The sequence below is a fragment of the Xiphias gladius genome, unplaced genomic scaffold (genome assembly GCF_016859285.1).
Source record: "Xiphias gladius isolate SHS-SW01 ecotype Sanya breed wild unplaced genomic scaffold, ASM1685928v1 HiC_scaffold_884, whole genome shotgun sequence".
In the NCBI taxonomy this organism is placed as follows: Eukaryota; Metazoa; Chordata; class Actinopteri; order Istiophoriformes; family Xiphiidae; genus Xiphias; species Xiphias gladius.
Window position 1 is genome coordinate 20897 of NW_024402612.1, and position 22577 is coordinate 43473.

The following is a 22577-nucleotide window of genomic DNA, read 5'->3' on the forward strand; positions in this document are numbered from 1 at the left end:
GAGGAGTTACCGGAGCACAAAATACTTCCAAATTCTCATTTATGATCTTGGTCGTAGGTGAGAATTTATTAACTTTTTCCAAAGGGTAAACTTTTCCAATAATAGACATAACTCTTTTAGCACTGCGAAACAAAAAATACTGAAAAATTTAAGAAAAAAACACAAGAATGCGCAAAAAGCACCACATCACTCATTGTGGCCTTTCCAAAATCGTTTGTGTCACGACTGTAGCTTTATTCTATGAGATACAATGATGCTGCAAAGTTGCACCAAAGTTCAAAAGTCAGAGGTGGGATGAAAGGTTCACCTAAATAATCATGAATCCAGATCATGTGTGGGAGCGAATTCCAGGCCACAGTGGAAGAAGTTTGTCGTGAAGGTTTTTCTGTCCCATACATGTGGTGGGTCTTTGACATTTGCTGCATGGGTTCTGGGACCTGGAAGGAGCTGATCATGTTCCCGTACAGCTATAGGCACCAAATTTGGTGTATGTATTTTACAGGGGGCTGAGCAGAGTGGACTTGGTCTCAAGTCTCTAGGACCTTGCTGAAAAATTTCAGGAAAAATACCACAAGGGGGCACAATCGAGCCCCGCAGTCTGACAGTACTGACGTTGGCCTTTCCAAAAATGTGTTTGCTCATTTTCGTAGCTCCCATTTATGAAAAGCTACGACGCCACAAATTTACACCCAACTTCAAAAGTCAGCGGCGGGATCGAAGCATCACCTGAAAAATCACTACTCCAGAACATGCGTGGCAGCGCAAATCAGACCCATTCCCATGCCGGCGGAATAGGTTTGTCGTTACGTTTTTTTCTCTCCCACATATGTGGCGGGTCTTTGACATTTGCTACTTGGGTCCCGGTACCTGGAAGGAGACTTGGAATTGAGCTTTTGATGATTTTCCCATGCAGATGCAGGTATCAAATTTGGTTTGTACACCATTTGAAAGGGGGGCCAAGTGGAATGGACTGGGTGCCACATCTCTAGGATCTTGATGAAAAAAAATGTGTCATCTGGAAGCAATTCAATTAAATTTCAGTTTTATTTATATAGAACCAATTCACAAGCCAGAGAAACGTTGTTTCCTCAATTACTTTATGCTCTTATTTTATAGAGGTAGTGGAGAGAAACAGATAATTTGGGGAATTAGAGTAGAGGAATGACATGCAGCATACGGTCCAGCCAGTAGATTGAACGGGGACTTGCTGCTCCGGGGATTTGCACCCATGTGGTATGTGCCCTAACCACTTGGCTACCGGGCCACTCCGTGGCCTTTTTTTATTGGATAAGTTGGATAATGGCAATTTAAGAGCAAACATCTAATTCAGTGTTTACTCACCTTTTGAGTAACTATCAAACAAATTGTTACAATGATTATGAAAACAGAAATTGAATAACCAAATAGTCTAGTCTAGTCTACATATTGCATTAAGCAAAGAGATGTATGAGTAAGTATTGTTATTAATAATGTTATTACAATTATTACAATAATGTTATGATCATTTTTATCGCTTTTATGTAGAAGGTAAAAATGTTGTAAAAATGGCATAGATTGAAATTTGGAACCATAGGCTTCAGTTCCAAATCTCAATCTGTTACACGTTTTAAATAGGTTGAAATTTGGAACTTGAAGCAGGTGGGCTTTTGAAATTTGAGGTTAATTTTGGGGCACTTCCTGGTGACCCAGAGTGACATATTTGGACACACACATTCAGTAGGACACTATCTTTCAGCCAGAAGGGGTTGCAAGTCCGTAGAAAACATTGCATGGCCAAACGGGGCTGAAATAGTTTGTGGACTGGGCGTCCTTTGGCTTACATTTTGATCTCTTGACCTTTTCAACCCTTCATCTCTAAATCCAGAGGTATCTGATGTGTACGTGGTCTCAGTTACAAGAGGGTAAGTAGATCTCAACAGGTATGTGTATTTTATGTGACTTTATTTTATGTGATTTTAAGAGACTTTGCAGACGATGCAAAGCCACAATTTGAAGTGTTATTTTTCATTATTTACAGGGTGATGAAGTATGCAGTTCCCGAAAAAGAGCAAGCAATAGGTGGAAGTGGAGAGGAGAAACTCCCTTTTTAACAGGAAGAGCCAGACTCAGGGTTGGTGGCTGTCTGCCTCGACCAATTGGGATGAAAAGAGAAAAATGAGGTAGAGAGGTGGGAAAGGGGGGAAAGGGGAAGAGAGAAGACAGTGAACAGTTAGTTGATCTTTCTCACCTCTGGGTTTTGTGGGATTTGAAAACTGATTGATATTGTCTTCGTTACCGCAGAGAAGATTCTTCAGGACTTTGAAAACTTTTGCATGGGGCCACGGACGGCAAGAAAAGACGGGAAAAATACACGCCAGGCATGTGGCCGCGCGCATCGCTTCTGCACGGACATGGTCTCTGGCTGCTCTGTTTCTGCTGGGGAACATGACATGAGATTCCTCGACCGGGTGGACAAGTTGCACTTGCAAGTCAAAAGTCTTTCTTCTTTCATATCTTTCTTAATGGAAAAATGTATCACTCTCACCTATGCAGTAGCCGATCTAAGCGTATTCAAGCTTTGATAACACAGCGACCATTGGGTGCAGAGACATTGGGCTTTGATCGTCAGACGGGGCTGTTTGAGAGCTTTCAGACAAATGTGGTCCCATGTCTCTAGCTTTTTCCTGTGAGAAGTTATCAAAAACCTCTCCCAAATTTATATCTTTGGATTTCCAAACTCTCATCTGTGCAATAGATACTCCAGGGCATTTAAGCCTCGATAACACGGCAACCAAAGAATGTAGAGACATTGGGTTATTCTGAAAATTGGTAGCAGAACTGTTTGATTGGCCTTACAAATATTTCAATGAGAAACAATGAGTTCTTACTGCCTTACTTTTTTCCATAGGTGGCCCATGCTTACCAACGTCGTGATGTTCTTCAAACACATTGGCAAGTCCTTCCAGAAGGTCAGCAAACTGAAGCAGAGCGGCAAGCTCTTATAGGAAATGAAAAGGATACAGGCTGAATTGTCAAAGAAAGTGGCTGCCCACCGGCAGGAAGTACTGCGGGTAAATGTTGACACAGTCTGCCAGTCTGCTGGTGCGTTCTTTATAAAATATACATTGTATTTCATGTAAATATATTTTACGCTCTAAAGAAACTTTCACTTTAATTTGAAACTTTATAAAGATGTGACACATGTGAAAACTGTTTTCACAGAGAATCAGCTTGACGCAGCTCAGGAGATCAAATTTGTGATGGCTGCTAGGGAAACTATTTCCAAAACTGTTTGGTAAGTAGAGTTAATGGTTGAGGTTGTATTTCTTCATCTTATGTAGTTTTCGTTGTTTACGATCTACGTATTGTTTTATTTTTTTACATGTATCTTGGTATGCTTTGCAGAGCGCCTCACCAAGAATCCAGGCTCACTGTTTGACCACAATAAGCTCGTGGGCAGCACGATGGGGTTCCTCTGCATCCTCTCTGGACACAGATCAGTTGTCATGACAAATATGACAAAAGAAAACGTCATGAACCCAGACATTTGGCATAATGGCGAGAGGTTTCAGGTTCTGGTAAGATTTTTATTTTTATTTTTATTTTTTTTAACTTTTGACAAAGTAATAAACAATTTCATCAATTAACTTTATCTCACTGTCCTCATTTGGGTTATGGCTCTTAAGTCAAATAGGCTGGATATGCCGGTCGCCTGTGACTGTTTGGCAGGATTCAAATCCACCTACCTACAGAAAAATGCCAATTTTGTGAGATGTTTCTTCTCATTTGGTCAAGCAGCCATGTTTTTGAACGAGGAGGAGTATGGGTGGCTTGCCAAACTGGCGAAAACCCCCTGTTGTACAAAAGGTGGGAGCTGCAAGTATGTATTCCACACAGTCGCTGGCATGCAGATTGTGAAGGCCTCCAACTTCCTCCTAGAGGCATGGAAAGATGCTGGCAGGAAGGGGGATGTGAACTTCAATCAGATCCGGAGCAAGAAAGCACTCCATATCATAAATTCAAGTTTATTTAGAGCTGTGATAAAAAGTTAGAGACACAGAGCTTTGTTTGTCAGAAAGGACTCTTCAAGAGCTCCCAAAAGAGTCTCACCCCATGCCTCTAGCTGCTTCCTGTGAGCAGATATCCAGGCCCAAACTTCTTCCAAATTTCAGTCTATGGACTTCAAAATTCTCATCTATGCAATAGATACTCAAGGACATAATTTAAGCCTTCGATAACACTCGAAGTAAACGGGAAAATAATGCAGGATGACCCTCCGACTGAAACTGTCAATAGTGGTCAATCTGTGGATTTAGCACATTTTTTTGTCCTTCTGTTTGTTTTTCTCTTTCTCTCACGCTCATCATTATTAGCCTACAAACCAAAACGCAAGGTTTTTTTTGTTTTTGTTTTTTTGTCTTTGTTCCTTTTTTGCAGGGCAACATGTACCTCACGAGTGAGCAGAGGGAGCAGGTGGCAAAATCTATGTGGAGGAACCCATCTTGGACAATGAGCCAGTTTGCAAGACGTCAAGGATCTTTGCCAGAAGCGCTGTGACTATCGAGTTGACCCCCTTTCATCTGACGAAGAGCACCTCTCAGCACAACCTTCGGCCACAAAGAGGAAGTTGAATTTCACCGTGAAGTCACCTTCAAATTGCGTTGTCAAGCTCAAACGCTTGAAACAGAGCATTGCTGATTTCTATATGTACAAAATTAAAGCATCAGTACCCCAAGCTGAGCAAACTCCCCAATGCATGACAGCAACCCCGGCCGATCCGACCTCCGTGTGCGTGTAATCACATCTGACTGAGTAGACCCCTACTCATTCATATATATATATATATATATATATATATATATGTGTATACATTACAAAATTTAAGTCAAAATTATTGAAAAAAATAAAAATAATTATTATGAAAATTATAAGAATGATGAATCTTATTATATATATATATATATATATATATATATATATATATAAATATTAAATACTATAGTGAAATCAACATAGTTGAAATTCCAGTCTTGTGCTGTGTATCCATAGAGAACTGTAAGTTAACATACTAGTGTGGTGACTTACCGTTTTATTACCTATATCTTACCATTCCAGGATTATAACGTCGAATTATAGAACTGTGACCTAACACTCTAGAATGTAACCTAACATTCTAGAAATAGTAATGTTTTGGAACTTAAATTCCAATTGTTGAATTGTACATTTACACTTTAATATAATATATTACATAGATTATATGTATATATATATATAATATATTTATATGTCGATAGACTACTGTGGATGTTTAGCTTAACAATCTAGAAATGAGATTTCCACATTTGGAATTGGAAATTCCAATTCTTCCACTGGTATTTAATTTTCACGAACTGCAACTTCACTCTAGAACTGTGATTAACATTCTAGGTATGTGACCTGACACTCTAGAATTTTAATTTCCCGTTCTACAGCTGTAGATTAACATTTCTCGAATTGAAATGTAAATGTACATTTGAAACAACCAATTACTGAACTGTATATTTAAATTTGATACCTGTTCATGTAATGTAATTTAACATCCTAGAAATATACTTGCACAACCTAAATTTGCACGGTTTGAAATTTAGGTTGACGCTGTTCTTCTTTGTAATAGACCTTTATATGCAATCAAGACGGTGTGAGCAGAGTCTCCCTGGTCCTCTTCACATCATCAACACCATCTAATAAACTACAATAACTTTAATAACTTTCTACAACTTCAACTTTACATTCTAACTGAAACGTCTAGAACTCTATACAATTTATTAATTTTATTTTCTAGAACTGTATTTTAACATTCCAGAACTGAAACTTAACATTCTAGAATTGTAACCCGAATTGAAACTCCAGGTATAAATGTTAAACTCATAATTGTTGAATGGTACATTCAAATTCTATAACTGTTCCACTATTGTAACCTTACTCTCTACAACTATACCTTGACAATCGAAAAGTGAAATCAACATAGTTGAAATTCCATTCTTGTGCTGTGTATCAATAGAAAACTGTAACTTAACATACTTACAAGCTTTTGTAGGTAGATAGATCATTGCTAGTGTTTGTAAATATTTAAAATATAATAATAATAATAAATAATGTTTTATATTTAGTGTAAAATATTTTTGTATTTAACTTTCTACAAAGTACTTTACGCACATGGGAAGTTTCTACCTGCCTCACCTCAGTTGATTCCTCAACAGAACTGACAAAGTATAATGCATCAGACTGAGTCATCCATTTTCGCTAACCTTAAAATGCTCTTTTTTTCCTTTTTTTTGCTGCAGCGGCGAACTCCTCAGTGCTATAGGTTCGGGTTGTTACTTATTCACGTTGCATCGCTGTTGATGCTAGGTATGCAGCGACAACACAAAAAAGCCGTGATTTTTATTTGTCTAGAATTTGCCGATTGGACTTGGGATTGCATGAATCGGGGTTAACGTGTCTGATAAGGTCCATCTCGTGAGCTCACCGAGTTACCAGGATGTAGGCTAATATAGAGTCAGCTAATTAGCAAAGTAATATGGATCTAATTGTACTTTGGTGAGTTATTGTGATGGCCCAGCAACTCCAGCTCCAGGTACCGTCAGGGAAGCGGGAGATGGAATGAGCCCGGAGCCTCTACGCTACCCTCAGTTAACACTCAACCGTGGAGTGGCTCTCAAGCTGTACGACGTCCACGTGGCAGGCAGAAAGTGGCCATTACGATGTCGCCGGGCTGCACTGCAGCCACGTTGCGTGACGTGGCCACGCAGGGGGGCCGAGCGGCTACCGCGGACAGTGAGAGGCCGAGGCCTGCCGGCCTGTCCCATTCCCTTGCCTAGCCAGGAACACCAGGCAGGACACTGACAATTCCCCCCCGAACCAAAGAGGTCGGTGACCGGCTGTCCCAAGTCACGCCGCAGTTAACCGTACGTACAGGTGGAGTCGCAACACGAGGCCCCCTGAAGGCCCCTGAACATCACACCCGCTATATAACTGTACTGTATGCCTGCCCCGTAGCTGCTGAGAGTGAAGCTGTACATTCTGTCGACGTGCATTTTATTTGCGATGAGCGTTAACTGATGAATAGGTTACCTGAGGAGAGCAGATTGTATTTTCAAGTACAGCAGCAATACGCGGTACGTCGAAGCACTCTTCTCCGAGTGCATGGCTATGTCGATATCTATGCATGTTTGTAATGTACTGCTGTTCTATCCTTACGCTTGTTGAGTCCATGCTTCAAAACATCAGGACTCGCGCATTCGTTTAGTGAAGTATGCAGGACGCAAAAACTTAAATCCACATCTATTTATTAAAATACGGCCGTGTCTTAAAGATTGAGGTTGCTCACGGAGCTCTGGACCAGACTGTGCATCCCTGACAAGCATACGGCGTCCACATCAGTTCACCAAGTCTGAGTGTCTATTCTCTCCCCGGTCCAGCAGATACCAGGTTTAAACATTGCAAATAACATCGTCGGCAGGGTCATCTTCTTATTCACTCCTCAGGTACGTGCCTCCCTCGTAGGGAGATTTGCCTCTGGACATGATCGACTCTCCCCACTTAAGGACTTATCTGTAGGAAAAGAGGTAGAAAAAGACGAGACACAGGACAGCACCCAAGGACAGTCCTGCCGCCTCCATATAAGGGGTCGTTTGTCACATATAGACAACCATATGTGTTTGGGTGCATTCCTTGCAGAATAACACCTCGGTTTAGTACCAGCACCTGAGTGTAATAAGCACCACAAGCCACTTTCTTTTAGTCTCCTAAGGAGATAATATGTAAAAACACATAAAAGTAGCCTTTCACACTCCACTACATTTAAGGAGGGAACGTTTTTACTCCACTACATTCATTTGCTTACCGTAGTTCCTCACCGATCAGCAAGTAAGTCACGGTCGATGACCACAAGTTGAAAGGAGACTTTCACTCACCAAGGAGTATGTAAAGTTGCCAACGATAGCTCCACCTTTGCCAGCTGCAACGACCGAGTGTCTTCGTACTGTGATACTGCTACTTTCACTGATTTGCATACTGTGTATATGGTTCGACTTTGCTCTCAAGAGAGGGACTTGAACGTTAAGCGACAAATGGGACCGGTCTTTCGTTTTCCACAGTCAAGAGAGGGTTAAGAGTTGGAGAACACTGTGGTGTCCCCTCCCTGCCCTCAGCTCAGCCTTAATTGACGGCCCATCGAGGAGAGGGGCACTCCCCCCGCACCTGCGCTGCCGCCGCCTCAAGGGGCAGTTCAGTAAGGGCAGCGTGCAGTCAGGAGCTACAGGGAGCGGTCCCGACAGCGACCTGGAGAGATTTACGGGAAGACCGGGACGACTAAGACGGTTTGCCCGAAGCCTTTCTGCGCAGGTAGCAGTCGGTGCTGTTTGCGCAGCATCATTTTATCAGGCGCGTTTGTTGAATTTTGGCGCTATCGCGGTCTACCGCATCTTTAGCTGCGACTAAAATGCTTAAGCTAAACGGCGCTTTGAAGACACCTGAGCTACACTTTAGAGAAGTCACTGCAGTAAACGCAGAAGAGTCTCTCGTGGCTTGTTTGTAAACTGAACACGTAGCAGCTACCGTTAGATGGATGTCGGGCCATTTGTACAGGCTCCTCTTACTCAGGCCAATACGGTATTTAAGTTTTGCCCGCAATGAGTTTCACAAAGTTACCGGATAAAGCTACTGTTCTGGCGTAAAGTCCGATGCACAAAGGCGCCTAGCATTCCGCCCTGCTGATGGATGCAGGGAGCGCCGTGGAAAAATGTGAATACTACTCTCATCTGCAGAAAGCACTGGCCTTCGGTGGTAAAACGATGCCGGGGCATGGCCTTCCTCCCCGCAGCTGCGATGGAACAATTGCTACGGTTCCCTTCCGTACTCGCTAAAGTGTAGAAACGCTTACTAAGTGTTGCGCTCTTTGCTCATGGCCGTGTGACCTTTGATCTCCGTATGCTTGAGACCATCTGCAGATGATGAATTCCACTTACCAGAAGACGAGAGTCGACTCCTAGTACCTCATGGAACAGAGAGGACGTCGATAAAGAAATGAATACAGAAAAAATACATAGAAAGAAATGAGTAAATAATAATAGAGGAAGAGAAACACCTCTAATGTAAAATTTAATGGCAGAGCTAAGACTCAAACCAAAAGGTGATCGGCTTTTGAATTTGTCATTGATACATTCAGTTTTAAACGTGGTATGAAATTAAGATTTGAAATGTCTTCGTGTCACGAGAAGATGAATGTAGTACTAAAACGTATAACGTATAACACACCGCTACTTTCTGCCCGTGAATGGAATTACTTGGTTTGAATTATTCAAACGATATCATGAAATACGTTGTCCATCTTATCTTTGGTGTTAGGTCCGGGAAGTGATGGCTGCGAGGCCGAGACCGGTAGGTGCCTTCATGAAATCTTCACTATCCTTGTGTAGACTCTTCACTAGACTAGTTGCTAGTAGTTATAATTCAGCGTGGAAAGAGGAGTTTTAAGTTGCAATGTGACACCGTGAAAGCAGATAAGTTCATACTCATAAGTGATCAATGTGGCAACTATTCCTTTGAGGTTGACTGACACCAGGCTCAGATTCCTAGCTCTACTATTAGGCTCCTATGACTCTTTTCTGGAAAACCCTCAGCACACAGAAACCATCACCGCTCATACGCAACGTCACGGATGACGGTAATGTCCAAGTAACCAACGCGGGATCAAAAAACTGTGCCCGACTGCAAGTTAAAAGGATCGACCTCATGACTTGTCGCTCGGTGAGCAGATGAGATGCTGTAAGTTCGGCTACGTTACGGCGGGGACCTAAGAAACACAAGATGGACGGCTCAAGTTTTATACGATAGAGGTGCCAAGTCAACTCTGTGGTGACACATTTTAGGGGACAGTTTCATGGGTCTTATCCGTACGTCCAAATTAATACAACTATAGAGCAGTTTCAGTGTGCTAGATGAATTACAACTAACTCTAAATAGAAGGCTAAATATATATATATATATATATATATATGTGTGTGTGTATTTATGTAGCTTATTTGTAGATCTTAAAACCCATTGTACAAGGGTTGATGGTGTTCACTGACGTTTGTCTTCTGACTGTGATAAAACTGTTTTTCAGCATGAATGAGTAATCAAAACATCTTGACATCGGCCTTTTCCAAACAAATCATTTTGAGATTTTCCAAAGGATATTTTAATCTCACGTTTTCAATATGAAACTGATGACAGTCATGATGCTAAGCATGGTGAAATTGACGACTTTCTCATGGTTATGCTTTATACTTACAGGGGGACTTTGTCCTTGATGAGGCAGAGTGCGATTCCTCCGTGTCTGAACTGTTCAGCCGTACGGGATCGGACCCAGAGTCCAGTCCACGTCAGGATGCATCATCGTCCGGTGACGAGGAAGATTTGAAAAGCCCGGGCAAAGCTGAGAAATTGTCCAGGGAAGATGAAGCTAAGCGAAAAGGCAAGTGTACCGCTCGAAAACACAAAAACCCAACACCTTATGGGAAAAGACAAAATAAAGAACGAAAGAGGAACAAAAAAGGTGAGTTGAATTTAACTGCGACCGTTAAAAACGTGCACAAAGAGATAAGACGACAAAAGAGTACGGTACAAAAGACATCATTGCCTCTGCTTTGGCCACTCGAACTTGAAGATGGCGAGGCATTTGCAGATAAAGCGTATGGAGAACAAGGATGGAGCATAAGCCCTCGGCTTTCCTTTTGGATCAACTGCGAAATAAAGTCGATTTCAAGCACAGTAGCAAAATCCTGGAACAAGGCAGGGGACAACTGGTGACATGGAAGCAGCCCTCTGAAAAAGGAATGTTTGCTAAAAAGGGTTTTGTGGAGCAGATGCTGTAAGTTCAGTCCTCATGCAAAAGTAAAACGTCGTGCGTGAGAGAAGACAAAAGAAAAAAGACGGGGAAAAGTACAAGGTCGTGCTGCACGCCTGCTTTCAAATAACGACTTCCTCCGGCGGATGCCAGAGTAGCAACAACAACATGCAACCAGATGACGTGTCCTTGATTTGCAGATATGGAGATTCACTGTATGCAAAACATGGCCGTGTGAAGTCTAGGCCCCAGTACGTTGCACAAAGAGTCAGGGCGCTTGGCAGCTTCATGTTGGTTGCGAAACATTGGGACAAGACTGCGAGGGGCCCTGGAGGATTTACGTGCACCGTCAAAATTTCAACTTGTTGTCAGTGTAGCTGAGAGGCCTAAAGACTTAAGTCCAGGCAAAAATGAGACCGGAAAAACCTTCAAAGGCGGTCGAAATTGGGTTCTGTCTTAAAGGAGCAGTGGAGGTCCTGATTGGACAGACTCGAGTGATGATGACCGGGCCGAGAAGAAGGCAAAAAAAACCCTTGGAAAACAGATGGACGAAACGAGATGAATTCCCCCTCACCAAAACTGTGTTGGCTCTGAGAAATCATCAGTATCCCCCTCACAAAGCAGGGGGATACTGACGCAACAGTAGCGCTTCAATCGCATCCTCTATTGCTTTGTTTCAAATCCATTGAGGTGGTGTTCAGAGGCCAAATTACAAATATTGTGTCACTGTCCAAATACTAATCTACCTCACTGTACTTCAAAGCTACCATTAGACGCTTTCTGTCAGTAGGTGCTCCTGAATTATTTTATCGCTCGTCAAACACAAAGCAACAAACGCTCTACACGTTTGAACAACCCCCACATTTCATGGCAGCAATCAGTGGATACCTACTGGCGAAAACTCTCGCATATCGATAATTATAGGCCTCTCTGCAGATACAGATTCATGCTTTCAGTATGTCTTCCTTTCGTACATACTCCTTGTTTGCTCTCGTTTTTCAGTTGGGCGTTCTGAGCTCTTCTCACCCAAAAAGAGTCCTGATCCCTGTGGTGAGGATGGGAGTGCAGATATAGATGGTGAGTTAATGTTTATTACGAAATGTACAGAAACTCCTGCCTTTTGGCAAAGGAACCTGCTGGATGTTTTTAATAATTTAATCTATCAGTTAAAAAACAAGTAGAGTACTACTTTACTCTCAAGAGTTTTAATTACAGTACTTGCCACGATTCAGTTCTTTAATTTCAGTAGAGATTTTTACAATTTTGAGTAAATAATTAGTGTCCATTTTTATGGCAGTTGAATTATTTTCCCATGTTGACCCATTTGTGAGGATGAACTGTCTTGTAATGTTCAAGGAGACGCTGCTGCTGCGTACAGTTTTGCCCTCTGAAATTTACGTGTTAGCAGCCAACTGCAGATGCCTCCAGTCAGGACACGAAGAGTCACTGAATGGTTTGATGAGATGATGTGAATCATATGCTGTGGCCTTCGCAGCCACCGGATCTCAACCCAGTTGAACACCCATGGGAGATTTTGGACTGACACGTTAGAAAGCGCTCTCCACCACCATCATCAAAACACCAAATGAGGGAATGTCTTTTGGAAGAATGGTGTTCACCCCTGCAGTAGACTTCCAGAGACTTGTAGATACAATGGCAAGGCGCACTGAAGTTTTTCTGGGGGCTCGTGGTGGCCCCAACACCTTACTAAGACGCTTTATGTTGGTTTTTCCTTTGTCAGTAGGTGCTCCTGAATTTTTTTATCGCCGTTTAAACGAAAATCAACAAACGTTTTACACGTTTGGACAACCCACACATTTCATGGCAGGTATCAGTAGATACCTGTTGGGGAAAACTCTCGCGTATCAATAATTATAGGCCTCTCTGCAGATACAGTTTTATGCTTTCAGTATGTCTTCCTTTCGTACACAGTTTTTGTTTGCTCTCGTTTTTCAGTTGGGCGTTCTGAGCTCCCCCCCCCCAAAAAGAGTCCTGATCCCTGTGGTGAGGATGGGAGTGCAGATATAGATGGTGAGTTAATGTTTATTACGAAATGTACAGAAACTCCTGCCTTTTGGCAAAGGAACCTGCTGGTTGTTTTTAATACTTTAATCTATCAGTTAAAAAACAAGTAGAGTACTACTTTACTGTCAAGAGTTTTAATTACAGTACTTGTCACGATTCCGTTCTTTTGTTTCAGTAGAGATTTTTACAATTTTGAGTAAACAATTAGTGTCCTTTTTTATGGCAGTTGATTTATTTTCCCATGTTGACCCACTTGTGAGGATGAACTGTCTTGTAATGTTCAAGGAGACGCTGCTGCTGCGTACAGTTTTGTCCTCTGAAATTTACGTGTTAGCAGCCAACTGCAGATGCCTCCAGTCAGGACACGAAGAGTCACTGAATGGTTTGATGAGATGATGTGAATCATATGCTGTGGCCTTCTCAGCCACCGGATCTCAACCCAGTTGAACACCCATGGGAGATTTTGGACTGTCGCATTAGACAGCGCTCTCCACCACCATCATCAAAACACCAAATGAGGGAATGTCTTTTGAATGAATGGTGTTCATCCCTGCAGTAGACTTCCAGAGACTTGTAGATACAATGGCAAGGCGCACTGAAGCTTTTCTGGGGGCTCGTGGTGGCCCCAACACCTTACTAAGACGCTTTATGTTGGTTTTTCCTTTGTCAGTAGGTGCTCCTGAATTATTTTATCGCTCGTCAAACACAAATCAACAAACGTTTTACACGTTTGAACAACCCCCACTTTTCATGGCAGGTATCAGTAGATACATGCTGGCGAAAACTCTCGCGTATCAATAATTATAGGCCTCTCTGCAGATACAGTTTTATGCTTTCAGTATGTCTTCCTATCGTACATACTCCTTGTTTGCTCTCGTTTTTCAGTTGGGCGTTCTGAGCTCCCCCCCCCCAAAAAGAGTCCTGATCCCTGTGGTGAGGATGGGAGTGCAGATATAGATGGTGAGTTAATGTTTATTACGAAATGTACAGAAACTCCTGCCTTTTGGCAAAGGAACCTGCTGGATGTTTTTAATACTTTAATCTATCAGTTAAAAAACAAGTAGAGTACTACTTTACTGTCAAGAGTTTTAATTACAGTACTTGCCACGATTCAGTTCTTTACTTTCATTAGAGATTTTTACAATTTTGAGTAAATAATTAGTGTCCATTTTTATGGCAGTTGAATTATTTTCCCATGTTGACCCATTTGTGAGGACGAACTGTCTTGTAATGTTCAAGGAGACGCTGCTGCTGCGTACAGTTTTGTCCTCTGAAATTTACGTGTTAGCAGCCAACTGCAGATGCCTCCAGTCAGGACACGAAGAGTCACTGAATGGTTTGATGAGATGATGTGAATCATATGCTGTGGCCTTCGCTGCCACTGGATCTCAACCCAGTTGAACACCTATGGGAGATTTTGGACTGTCGCATTAGACAGCGCTCTCCACCACCATCATCAAAACACCAAATGAGGGAATGTCTTGTGAATGAATGGTGTTCATCCCTGCAGTAGACTTCCAGAGACTTGTAGATACAATGGCAAGGCGCACTGAAGCTTTTCTGGGGGCTCGTGGTGGCCCCAACACCTTACTAAGACGCTTTATGTTGGTTTTTCCTTTGTCAGTAGGTGCTCCTGAATTATTTTATCGCTCGTCAAACACAAATCAACAAACGTTCTACACATTTGAACAACCCCCACATTTCATGGCAGGTATCAGTAGATACATGCTGGCGAAAACTCTCATGTATCAATAATTATAGGCCTCTCTGCAGATACAGATTTATGCTTTCAGTATGTCTTCCTTTCGTACACAGTTTTTGTTTGCTCTCGTTTTTCAGTTGGGCGTTCTGAGCTCTTCTCACCCAAAAAGAGTCCTGATCCCTGTGGTGAGGATGGGAGTGCAGATATAGATGGTGAGTTAATGTCTATTACGAAATGTACCCTCCTTTGGCAAAGTAAACCGCTGGTTGTTTTTCATACTTTACCCACTTTTTGACCTCTGAAATTTACGTGTTAGCGGCCAACTGTCAGATTTGGGTAGTCACATTTTACAGTCAGCATTTAAATAGACATCATGCCATCATACCTGAGATTTCACTGACTCACGTAACGGATGCTAATGTTGAGTAGTGTAGAAAGAACTGTGTGTGGCTGTACTTGTCTCAACTGTACTGGATCTTAAAGCAAAACCACAATAGGAGTCAAGAAATCTACACTGAGCTTTATGTATTTAAGGTTACAAAATCTACATTGTCTTCTCTTTCATTTGTAGAGCGAACCATAGTGAAGGCGAAGAGGCCGTGGAGTGAAGTAGAGAGGAGTGCGGTAAAGAAACACTTGGCATAGTTTATTAAAGAGCGCCAAGTTCCTGGAAAAGAACCCTGCATGCAATGTGTAAAAGAAGAGAAAGCCTTGGATAAAAGATCCTGGAAAGATGTTAAGAACTTTGTGTGCAAGACAATTGTCTCTTTGAGCCACAGGTCTGCTTCAAAGCAGCTTTACCACTGAAGATCTTCAATGTACCGCTGTGTTCTAGTTAATATTGTCTGGTTCAGCCAATAGTTGCTACGTTTTAATCCTGTTTACCGCCGTTTGGTTTGTGCAGTACTGTTTCGGTAGTGTTTCAGAACATAACAGTAAGACTTATTTAATGCTGCAACTAACATTTATTTTCAGCATCCATTTATCAGATAAATATTTTCTCCGTTAATTTGTTATATAAAATGTCGGAATGTCATTTATTTTGTCCAACTGACAAAGCAGCAAATACTCAGTTGAGAAGTTTGAACAAAATTAAATAAAGATAATTCTGGTCACATGCAGTGATGTTTAAATTATGTGTCCGTCGGTTTGTGACATGCAATCACATATTGTGCAGCTAAGTCTGCTGATGTCTCTCCCCTAATAGAATCTGTTGCTTTTCACCGTCATCAGCTCTGTGAAGTTTGGGATTAACAGATCGAATTTCTCAAAGTAGGAGGAGGAGCAGCCGGTCTGAGAGCAGCAGCAGCAGCAGCAGCAGGAGGAGCTCTTCGTACCACAGGTGATGCCGGCGGAGGACGAGAAGATGCTGTGAATCACAGAAAAGGAAATTTAAGATTTATCCTGTTTTACACACAATCGGATAAAGTAACGCAAGCACCGATTCATGAAACACTCACAAGGCTACGCGTCGTACCACCTGCTCCCTCTCCCTGTACCGACTACATGAAAAGGAAAAGACAACGCTGGCGCTGCCCTTATACACGGCTAGATAACGACTGAGGCTGCACCTCAGCACGATTAACGTGACGCGGCGAAACACCTGCCGCTGAGGCCTCTGATAGCGCAGAGTAACTGACGTTGGCGACAGTTACTGGCTGGCAAAGGAAGAAACAGGTGGCATCTGATTGAAACTGGGTGATTTAGCGCAGTAAATCAGCTGAATGGCACACATCCATGTTGCCTTTACTAACACAAAAACTTCCTCAAAGCAGAATTTGAATCAGCAAATCATTATCACGGTAATTCTTTAAATTGGCTTGTTCACCTGAGCGGCTGGTGGAGGCACTGTTCGTAGGGCTGCGTGTCCGTCCTCCTGGCAGCGAGAGGGCGATGGTCTGCCTCCTGACCCGCTGCACCCTGGTTGTGGGGGACTACGACACCATCCGGAACGTGGTCACCGTGCACCTAAGAACCAGAACACCTATCCAGCTGTTTGTGGTGAACCGGGACACCCTCTCTCCACCGTGAGACTCTCTTCTTGATTCACAGCTGACTCAGGGATTATAACCTTTAGTGTCTTCGTGACATTTAGCACATCTGATGGTCAACACTAACCGTTCTGTGTTCACCCTGCAGGCACAACAGGTTCACAGCCTCCCAGGAGAGGACCACACTGTCCACTGCAGCTGCATCGCCCTGATGGTAAAAACACACTAGCCATTTCAAAACATGCACTCGACACATTTCAAACTTCATTTATATAGAAAAATTCTGTGCTGTTTGGTCATTATAATTATTCCTCTAAACCGTCTCCTGTAACTTGCTCATCATAGTTGCTGAATGTGCAGAGCCAATAACCTCCTTCCTTTGCTGCCTGTTTTGTGCTCATGCAGAGACGACTGAATGCTCTGATCTATTAAAAAAAATAAACAACTATTTACTCGATCAAACAAAAAAGAAAAAGGAAACTTACCACATGCATTCGTCCTTTAATCATTTGATCTTGTGTCTTGATTGCTTTTGTTCATCCCAAGTGCTTGTTAGTAGTTCTATTTCACGTCCCTGAATGTTATTGTTTTCTCTCATTGATCCCTCTGCTCTTGCTGTTAGTTACTTTCATCGTAACTGTTGAAATGTGGGATTCAGATTTTGTCAGGAGGGTAAATTGTTTGTTGTCTGTAGTTCACCGTATGTAGTCTAGTTCACTGTATATATTCCAGGTGAGGACCACGTCATCAGGAGGGTGGAAGGAGGGAGGAGGCCGGGACAAACCCTGAGAGGAATATACGATTACATCGGGAGGGCAAGCTGCCTTTTGTTTGATTTTGTACATAGTTTTTGACAAATTAGTTTTTACATGGATCATTAGAGGAATGTTCATCATGGTAAGTTTCCTTTTCCTTTTGTTTTCGTTTTGTAAATAGTTTTTGGTGTTTTTAAATAGATCGTTAGAGGAAAGTTTTCAATGTTTTTCGTGGATCGTAGAAGAGAAAATTATCATGGTAAGTTACTTTTTTTAAGTTACAGTTTTTTTCCGTTTTTTTGAAATTTCATGAATAGTTTTGGATTATTTTTTCCCTTTGGATACAGTTCACTTGTATATAGGTCTGGTGCCGACCACATCATCAGGTCCCTCTGGTGGAGGCCCGTCTGTCACTGCAGCTTGTTAGACGCAGGAGAAAAACTGTAAATGATTTGATATAGCAAAAGAACATTAATCAACAGATGACAAATAGTTAAAACTTTAAATTGCATTTCAGCGGGGATGATTTTTTTTGTTTTTTTTGTCCATTACTTTCAGGTTTTTTTTCCTTTTTCAGTTCTTGTTTGAACAGATTATGAAGGGTTGTCATCGATGCTTTATGATGCCTTAAGATCAGTAACACAGTGTAAAAAGTGTGATAGTATCAGTGAGAGCATGTAGCGTTTTTCTCTGCATCTGTGCTCAGTGGATTTCTTGTTCATTCTACCAACACTACTAACATTTCTACTTGTACTTCAATGACCTCTTCCTCTTCTTGTGTTCCTGTATGTTCAGACCGGCTCATCAATTTGAGATGGTCACATCGAGCGATCAGCTGATCTGTGCTGCTGACGATGAGGGGAGTCTGCAGACTCACCTGGTCCATGTACTGAAGGTAAACCTGACTCTGTAAGTGTGTTCTCCTCTCTGTGTGAGGACTGGTTTCAGTTTTGAAAACTGAGGAAGAAGCGAAGACAGTAAGTGTTCATTTCTTCAGATGTCCGTTTCAGGGTTTAGCCTTGGATTTCGGGTTCAGAATCAGGTATTCTAGTTTTTAATATGCCCTGAGTTCTTGTTTGCAGGTGATTCTTCCAGGAGGCGTGTCTTATGCAGAGGTGGGCGGGGCTTCTGCGGTCAGTAAAGTACACGCGGTTGAAGTGGGCAGAGCCAGGAGTCATTCCGATGCCTGGTTGTTACTGGGGGGAGGATGGAGTCAGTGTTCACCCCGTTCACAGATACTCAAAACAGGGTCTGAGGATGCTACTGAGCACGCTCATTCACCACGGTAACAGTCTTTTAACTATTCACACCTCGCACCTCCTAACACCTGAAGTTTTATGAATTTCTCGCGAGCTCCACCTGCAGGAACACGTCGGAGTCAAAATTGATCCAAACTGGTCTGCTCCTTCTAATCAATCAATCAATTGTAATTTTGTTTGTCTATTATTCATTTTTTAAATGATAAAAATATGGATAAATATAGATATTTCATTTGTTTAATATAAGGTGCAGAAGGGGGCCTGTGTAAGCTCCATCCGTCTGTGTAAGACTCCAGATGGAGTCCCACAAGGCTCATTTCTAGTTCCTCTAAGGTTCTTATGTTAATTCAGCAGACTGTGTTAGTCTCTGTGCAGAAAACAGACAACTCTGTACAACTGTTGATGATCTGAGCCTGTTTACTGCTATTAAAATGTACCCGAAATCTGTGTGAGGATGTGAAAACATCTTCCAGCTGAGTCAGGACCTGCATATGTTTTTAAAAGAGAAACCAAGTTCACAGTTAAGTAAATATCAACACGTTTTGCACCACAGCTGAGAAATCTGAGCATTATTATTGGCTCTCAGTTAAGAGTCCATTCACATCGTATAAGGAAAGAAAACAGTATTGTTGTATATAAAGAAACTTATGCTTGATGAGGTCACTGCATTAACAGAGCCAGAAGACATTTCTGTTACTGTCAGACTGTGTGGAAAAAGTTTTTTTTTTTTAACTTTAAAGAAACGTGTAGGGATACTTTAACTGGGAGTTTAAGAGGTTGGACTCAATTAATGACTGGAATCAGTTTTATTTAAAATGTGATGATCAGTTTGAATGAAGCATCCAACTGTTTACTGATTTGTCATTCGGAAATGGTGCCATGTGAAAACATCATCACCATGGTAACCGGAGACAGGCGTGCACACACACACACACACACACACACACAATCAGATTTAAAGAATGTGAAATTACAAATCAAGCAGCTCATGAAATCAGCGGTACGTTTAACGAAACAACTAAAGACAGAAAGTTGTTGATTTTAATTTTAAGGATTTTATGTTTCCTGTACAGTTACCCAAAAAAAAGGCAAAAAAAAAATTGAATTTCAGACTCACCCGTGATGCTGTGTTCTTGTGTTCCCCCCATCCAGGAAGTAAGTGAGATACCTCTTAGAATACTAATTTTTTGCTATATATTTGTCCACATGCTGAAGAAGGGTAATTGGGTTTAAAAATACTAATTACAGCCCCGGGAGATCGTGAGACAGCTGTGTGAAGCACTTTGGCCATTCTTCTTCCTCAATTTATATTCCAGGTCGGGTTGTTGCTCAAAGTTGGAGGGTTAAGGTTAGAGGTTAGGAGTTAGGGGTTAGGATTAGGGGTTAGGGAGGGTTAGGGTTTAGTGGTAGGAATAGGAAACTAAAACAGTGGCTCTCCCAAAGCAGTTCAACAACTACATGGTTTGGAGTCGAGAGACAAAGGCAAGGCACGGGCGGTGCATGTCACTTTGGGTTCCGCATACTGTGTACAGCCCCAAAGGAGAGGTGAGGAGAGGAAAGGTAAGTCAGATTCCCTAACGATGGGCAATGGAACTCTAATGTACATTTGGAAGTCGTGATTAATTACAAGAGTGGGAGGGTTTTTAGAGTTTCTATCTTTTTGTTGTTTAAATTTTAGGACACATCACTAGTAGTGGACCCAAGGATCATGGAGTGTTTTGGCCATTATCACAAAACACCCTCACCTGAGGAAGGCCCTGCCGAGGTTGATCAAGCCCTGGAGTGTGTCCCATATCCAACTGGAGTCTTGTTGCTGAGGTAGGTTCAAACGTGTAAAGGTAATTTGCCATGCGTCCAGCGCAGAATTATTACTTGTTTAAGGGGCAAAGTTCAGGATGAAGGCGTAGAGTTGGGTTGTAGGAATCATTTTGAAGAAATTGGATACTACACCAGTCCAGAGTGGCGAATGTCAGGGCAAAGAGCCCGTTAAGGGCTCAAACATCTTTTGTTTTCACAAATGCCATACAATTCATAACCTCTTGTAGCTCCGAGATTTGCTGAGCACGGGCGCCTTGAAAGCAGCTGACGGACGTGACACTGCACTCAAACCTTTAGAAATTACAATGGTAATAGAGAAATATTGGGAAAACTGGAATCGCCACAGATGAACATTTGGAAGGGCTTGACTGGCATCATATCTGAGCGAGAAAAGCGCTACGAGGCATGAGACAAACGCCCATGGAAAGCTCTTGAGGAGGTCCGTGGACCCCGCCAGGTGGTGTCCTTCTGGACCTAACGCCGACAGAAGTAGCTAGCGACATGGGGATAAGCGTCCCCGAAAGGACTCGAGATGCTCAAACACACACATCGGCCTCGTACACGCACTGGCCCAAATGTTGGACCAAATGTATGTCTTCAAAATTTCACCATAGCCACTCCTTGACAAGCTCAATGACATATGTTGCGCATGCCTGCCTAACTCACCTTTGAAAGTGTGATAAATTTTGGCTTGACACACTGAAACACACTTCTGGCTGGCAAACACTTGGAAGGCTGGCAGATTGGGGGATGGGCAAATAGGAAACTTTCTCATACTTGGTCATAGAGCCACACTGAAGGCATCTATGGAAAGCTCTCAAACAGATCTGTCACGTGTGTCAGCCCCATCCAGGTGGCGCTCTTGTGGACCTAACTCTGTAATGTTTCATAGTCTAGTTGTATGTTGTATGAAGCAAAGAGATGTATGAATAAGTATGTTATTGTATGCATTTGTTATTAATAAGGTTTTTTTGGGGAGGTAAGAGGAAACAATAATGCCAATAAACTGAAACTTGTAAGACAAAAAACTGAACTTCCGGTTTTCAAGCTATTGTATAATGTATGTATACAGAGCTAAAGTTGGACTTCCTGTGTCACAGGAAGTAGGAAGTGGGTAGATGGCCAGCAGTGTTGACCGCATGGTGAGTGACTTTCATGAGCTCTCTAAAATTTTGATGAAAACTCTTCAAAATGTGTAGTGAACCTTTTGAAACTTGTGTGTAGTAGCTTTATCTCAAGTCTGCAAGTTGTTTTCAATTTATTACGCTTGTTAAATAGATTGAAATTTGGAACTTGAAGCAGGTTGACTTTTGAAATTCAGTGTTAATTTTGGGGCACTTTCTGGTGACCCAGAATTATGACAAAATTTGACAGACATATTTGGTAGGACGCTCTCTCTCAGCCAGAAGGGGGTTGCAACTCTCTAGAACATTGTATGGCCAAACAGGGCTGAAATAGTATGGGGATTAGGCTTCCTTTGACTTAATATTCTGACCTCTTGACATGTCAGCGCCACCACTCGAGCCGATCCTCAGATATAGCGCCTCGGCCACGCAGACCTCCGGTGCGTGCCAGCGCCTCGTCCGAGCCGATCCCCAACTGTGTACCAGCGCCTCGGCCGAGCTGACCTCTGGGTCTGTGCCAGCGCCACCTGATGAGCTGTCCCCCAACTAAGAATAATAGTGTTCCATTAATGTATTTCCAAATAAAGTCCTTCAATTTTGTTAATTATATTGTTATAACAGCTGTGTACAGATGTTTTTATTTTATGTTTTCTTTATCGTATTTTTTAAACGATTATAGATGTATATAGATCAAACGTAACATTTATATATTACAAACTACAGAGTGAAAATTATTTAATCATGAAATGAAATATATTGTAAAATATAATGTATGAAGCATCTTATATATATATATGATTAAATATAAAATACAATTATGAAATATTATATATAAACATTTTTGTAATTATTTTATCATTTACTTTTCTGTTTTGTTTTATATTATATTTAAAATATTTATCATAGGTTTAATATATTTATTTCATGGATTATTTAAAATTTCTATTTTTTATTTGATTTTATTTATTTCTATATATATTTATTTGATTTTATTTCATTGTAAACACGGCAAATTTTAATGCTGTGAAATGCTCAAGGACATAAATGTTCTTAT

At 41.8% G+C, this 22577-nt stretch overlaps 2 long non-coding RNA genes across 2 annotated transcripts; both read left to right on the forward strand.

Moving 5' to 3' along the window:
- Positions 1-2893: 2893 nt before the first annotated feature.
- On the forward strand, positions 2894-4759 carry LOC120787945. Its single transcript, XR_005707133.1, has 4 exons — positions 2894-3050; positions 3202-3274; positions 3385-3557; positions 4417-4759. It is a non-coding gene; the product is annotated as an uncharacterized LOC120787945 (long non-coding RNA).
- A 15317-nt stretch (positions 4760-20076) lies between these two features.
- Positions 20077-21919, forward strand: LOC120787946. The gene is made up of 3 exons (XR_005707134.1): positions 20077-20141; positions 20260-20399; positions 21472-21919. It is a non-coding gene; the product is annotated as an uncharacterized LOC120787946 (long non-coding RNA).
- Positions 21920-22577: the final 658 nt, after the last annotated feature.